We start from the raw sequence: 6,000 nt of genomic DNA, 5'->3' as shown, positions 1-6,000 counted from the left end.
CAGTGTCTCCCTCCCGCTGCCACTCAGTCCGGTTCCTCAACTTTGCCTTTGATGTTCAGGGCTGCTAGATTATTATATACATATAATCAATTCACTTGTTTTTTGGGTCTTTGTTGCAAGAGGGAACGCTGAAAGCATGTGACTACTCCACCGTCTTGGCCCTACCCTTGTGATTAATTTTTATGATTCAAAGAAGTTAGAAAATAACTTTAAATTACAATTAAAAAAATTAGCATAGGGTGTCACGTAAATGAACAAGAGTTGCTTCAACATAAAATCACTTATGTATTAATTGTTCTCCAAGTAAGGAGCTATACAGCCAACCCTATATACTAATATTAGCATTATAAGTTAACCTTTGATTTAACATTTCTGGGCCACATTCTCAGCCCAAATGTGCACTTCAGCAGAAGAGTTGGTAAAGTGTCACGTGTCCATTATATTCACTGAACATAAAGATCTGAAAGCCAAGAGAAGAGCTGAGAAAGATCTACAAAATGTAGAACTGTGGTTAATTTGTATTTGAGTAAGATTCAATAAGAAATAAATGTGTCACAAAGTACATAAGAAAAGTTAGAAAAACAAATTTTAAACTTTCGTTTTAAGTAACTACAAATTTTAGTATTACGGATATACATGGTAATCCTAGCCATGAGTTCAATCCTAAAAACATTTATTAATAAACTTAAAATTGAATAGGTTTCAAAAGTTTCTTATTAGCTAGTTATCAAGAACTTAGAAAACAGGCAAACCATCCACCACACTGCTTGAAAGAGACTAACACTAACCTTACATCTTTCCCTCTGCTACCAATGGAAATGAGTTAGTTCTGTCCCCCTACAGCCCTACTCCCAACACAACTTCACTCCCAACACACACACCTCCAGAAAAATCAATGGTGATTGTTTCTACAGTTACAGTTATTTATTATTGTACTTAAAACACTGGTCATCTATTATCTTCTTGCTTCGTTTTCTGAGGGCCCTAGGTATTAACCCCACTGCTTCTCTTCCTGTTCTGCCACCTGTTGCTTGGATCAGCACTCCTCTTCTCCCCTGTTCTACTGCTGGAAAGCATGGTCTCATAGTCTCGCACTAATCATAGATCCCTGATGTAGGCTTTGAAGATTTCAAAGGGATTTGACTGCTATGTCAAACACAATCAAGTGAGGAGTGACAATCCAAGCCTAAACCTTTCCTTCTAAACTGGATCAAGAAAGTTGCTTCCCACAGAAACAAAGTTGCTCTTACAGGTGACATCAAGAACTATCCAAGATTCACCTACGTAGTGATTACCCAAGGAATTTTATTTCCAGCTGCTGTTGAGTCTTCCAAGTTAGGGAAGAAATGTAATGAAGTACGGATGTACTCTCCTTTTTTTCTAAGTCCTACAGTGTCACACTTTGCCCTGAAATGGCACTACAACCAGGTACCAGGTCTAGGTTACACAGAGGTCCCAGACAGGGAGGGGGGAAAAAAAAGAATCTGAGGCAAAGAGGTAAAAAGAAGGAACTGACATTTTCTAACTAAAAAGGAGTTAGAATTCTGATTATCCATCTAGGAAATTCTACCTCTGGTGACAATTCAACAATAAAAAGTTAACTACAGTATTATTACTAAAACATAATATTCATGATTTTGCATAAATAAAATGCTTTTTGTGTGCAAAGAACACAATATATACCTTTTTAAAATCCTATTTACTTCAATATACACACACAGTCTACACTATACCGAAGACATTTCCTCTTACATTATTAATTTAAAACTATATTGCCACCTAATGTGACTTAGTTAGAACGTTAAATCCTACTTAAAAATTTAGGTTCATGAAGGAAGATAAACATCACAAAAGAATAAAAAGTAAATCTGAGGAAAAAAATTTCAGTTAATATCTGAACAGGCTTCAATAATTGTTTCAAAGTACATGGGAAAAGTAAAAAATAATAAAACAAAATAAAAATGTAAATGCTAAAGTCTTCCCTATCAGAGAGATTATACATTGAGGTGACACCAAAAATGTAGTAATTTAGTTAACTCTTCTTTGAAGGGCTGTTTCCCATTTTTGGTTTCAAATTAATTGTACTCCCATTATTCTTTGGTTTAAGTTGCCATTACACTACCACACTTCAGTCACGTCTTCATTTCTTTCCCAAACAGCAGCACTATTAGAGCCAGAGTGACATTGGTCAAAGTCCACTTAGTCATTCTTCTATTTTTCTTTACAGATATACAAATATCTGAAGTTTTTGTTATTTCTTTTAAATTAAAAAAAAAAAACAAAAACAAACTCGGGGCATAAAGCTTGAATCTCTTAAAGACGTGGGAAAAGGGAGTCTTCTTTTTTCTCCAGTATACCCTACGCTCAATTCTTTATTTTTATTTAGAATACTTTCCTTCCTCTTCATTCTTCTTTTATTATTGTGCTTTAAGTGAAAGTTACAATTCAAGTTGGTCTCTCATAGAAAAATTGATACATTGTTATGTGACCCTAGTTACTCTCCCTATACTGACAGCACACTCCTCCTTTCCACCCCTGAGTTCCCATGTCCATTCAACCAGCTCCTGACCCTGTCTGCCTTCTCATCTCACCTCTGGACTGGAGCTGCCCATTTAGTCTCACGTATCTACCTGAGCTAAGAAGTGCACTCTTCACGAGTATCATTTTATGTCCCATAGTCTAGTCTAATCTTTGTCTGAAGACTTGGCTTCGGGAATGGCTTTAGTTTTGGGCTAACAGAGAGTGCAGGGGCCATGTCTTCCAGAGTCCCTCCAGTCTCAGTCAGACCATTATGTCTGGTCTTTTTACTAGAATTTGAGTTCTGTATCCCACTTTTCTGCTGTTCTGTTAGTGACTCTCTGTTGTGCTCCCTGTCAGGGTGGTCACTGGTGGTAGCCGGGCACAATCTAGTTCTTCTGGTCTCAGGCTGATGAAGTCGCTGGTTTATGTGGTCCTTTTTGTCTCTTGGGCTAATATTTTCCTTGTGACGTTGGTGTGCTTCATTCTCCTTTGCTCTAGGTGGGTTGGGAACAAATGATGCATCTTAGAAGGCAGCTTGCTAGGTTTTAATACACTAGACCACTCACCAAGTCGGATGCAAAACATTTTTTTATAAGCTTCGTTATGCCAATTGACCTAGATGTCCCCTAAAAGCATGGTCCCCAGACCCCCACGCCTGCTACTCTGTCCCTCAAAGTGTTTGGCTTTATTCAGGAAACTTCTTAGTTTTGGTTTAGTCCAGTTTTACTCTCTTCCCCTGTAGTGTGTGTTGTCCTTCCCTTCATCTAAGTAATTCTTGTCTACCATCTAGTTGGTGAATACCTCTCCTCCTCTCTACGCACCCTCATAACCATCAAAGAATGTTTTCTTCTGTGTTTAGTTTTCTTGAGTTCTTATAATAGCGGTGTTATACAATATTTGTCCTTTTGCCACTGACTAAATCCACTCAGCATAATACCTTACAGATTCCTCCATGTTATATCTCACAGATTCATCGTTGTTCATCGTTGCATAGTTATTTCACTGTGTGAATATACCATAATTTGTTTACCCCTTCGTCCACTGACAGGCACCTAGGTTGTTTCCATCTTTTTGCTGTGGTGTACAGTGCTGCAGTGAACACCGGTGTGCATATTTCTATTCGTGTGATGGCTCTTATTTCTCTAGGATATATTCCAAGCAGTTGGGCTTCTGGATTGTATGGTACTTCTATTTCTAGCTTCTTAAGGAAGCACTAAATCAATTCCCAAAGTGGTTGTACCATTTTACACTCCCACCAACAGTGTATAAGTGTTCCAGTCTCTCCACAACCTCTCCAGCGTTTATTATTTTGTGTTTTTTGGATTAATGCTAGCCTTCCTGGGGTGAGATGGAATCTCATTGTAGATTTGCATTTCTCTAATGGCTAATGATCACGAGCATTTCTTCATGTGTCTGCTAACCGCCTCAATGTCTTCTTTGGTGAAGTGCCTGTTCATATCAGGAAAGAGTGTCTTAATAAATGGGAAATTAGAATATCACAATCTACTCAAAGCTACACAATATAAATATGGCTGAAAAAGGAGAAATATACAGGGGCCTCTTTTTTTGATAATTAATTACTCCTGAAGCCTAATGACTAAAATCTTGGGAGTAAAATATTTATCAGTTCTAGTATCTTCACTTGATCCTTCTAAGGTCTCATCTTCCTGTAGCATAAATGAAAGCATAACCCACTTTAATCTGGATGACCTTCTATTACTTATTTCATACAGTAGCAGTATAACACCAGGAAATTTTTAAATAATTAAAACTACATTAATGTACTAACTAGTAGAATAAATCCTTACCCATTGAATTTCTAAGAATAAGTTACACTTAAAAAAATAATAAAACTCTTCTCACATTTATATTTCATAGTTTTAAAAGAAAAAATAGATAAGTTTATGATGCATAGTTTTGAAGAGTTTATTAAAAAGGATTTTCTAAAACAACCTTCTAGATTGCTTATCTGTAACTAGAGTGAATCAATTCCAAACTGATCTTGCAACAGAACTGACACAACTGACTACACAGGTATGAGCAATACTGTAGCACTTGTGTAGAAAATAACTTGTTTAAAGATAAGAAGTATCCTGAATACAACCAAACACTTCCACAGACAGAGTAGCAGGAGCGGAGGTCTGGGGACAATGCTTTCAGGGGATGTCTAGGTCAATTAGCATAACAAAGTTTATTAAGAAAATGTTCTGCATCCCACTTTGTTGAGTGGTGTCTGGGGTCATAAAAGCTAGCAAGCGGCCATCTAAGATGTATCAATTGGTCCCAACCCACCTGGAGTAAAGGAGAATGAAGAACATCAAAGTCACAAGGAAACCATTAGCCCAAGAGACAGAAAGGGCCACATAAACCAGAGACTGCAACAGCCTGAGACCAGAAGAACTAGATGGTGATTGGCTACTAGCAATGATCGCCCTGACGGGGAACACAACAGAGTCCCTGTTGGAGCAGGAGAAAAGTGGGGTGCAGAACTCAAATTACAGTGAAAAGACAAGACTTAATGGTCTGAGACTGGAGGAACCCCAGAAAGCATGGCCCCCGGATTCTCTGTCAACGCAGCACTAAAACCATTCCCAAGGCCAACTCTTCGAAGATTAGACTGAACTATGGGACATAAAATGATACTCATGAAGAGTGTGCTTCTTAGCTCAAGTAGATACACGAGACCAAACGGGCAGCTCCTGTCCAGAGGTGAGATGAGAAGGCAGAGAGGGTCAGGAGGTGGTTGAATGGACATGGGAAATCAAGGGTGGAAAGGAGGAGTGTGCTGTCACGGTATAGGGAGAGTAATTAGGGTCACATAACAATATATGTATAAATTTTTTGTATGAGAGACGAACTGTAAAGTTTCACTTAAAGTACAATAAAATAAAATAAAATAAAATAAAAACTTATTTAAAGGATTGTATGTACACAAAGAATATCCCATGCTGGAAACTAGTATGAAGTGAAGTACACAGAACTGCAAAATACAAAACAACCAAAAGAGAATAAAAGACACTGTAATATCAACACCAATTAATATCTTGGCTGTTAACAAATATCTGCCAAAATGACTCCAACTCTACATGATATGGGTTGAAGCGGGGAAGACAGGAAAGACTAACATCCACTGAAAACCAATTCTCCAAACATAAGTTAAACAATTTCTACATATAAAAAGCAATACATATTATAAATATTGATGCTTGATTAAAATTTTCATAATTTTGTATAGAAAAAGTTAATAGCATCCACTTGCTGTGTTTTAATATTTTTAATCTATATTACAGATATGAAAATAAGATGAGTTTGCACATCCTAAAATGTACAATGTTCAGTTAGAATTACCAATAACTAGGACTTCAATAAAACCAAAAAATGCAAACCCACTGCCTTTGAGTAGATTCTGAATCATAGCGACCCTAAAAGACGCATGTATTTGATAAAACTGTTATCTTACCACATGGACACAGTGAAAAT

This window comes from Trichechus manatus, unplaced genomic scaffold (assembly GCF_000243295.1).
Source record: "Trichechus manatus latirostris isolate Lorelei unplaced genomic scaffold, TriManLat1.0 scaffold00044, whole genome shotgun sequence".
Lineage (NCBI taxonomy): Eukaryota > Metazoa > Chordata > Mammalia > Sirenia > Trichechidae > Trichechus > Trichechus manatus.
This window is presented reverse-complemented; position numbering follows the sequence as displayed.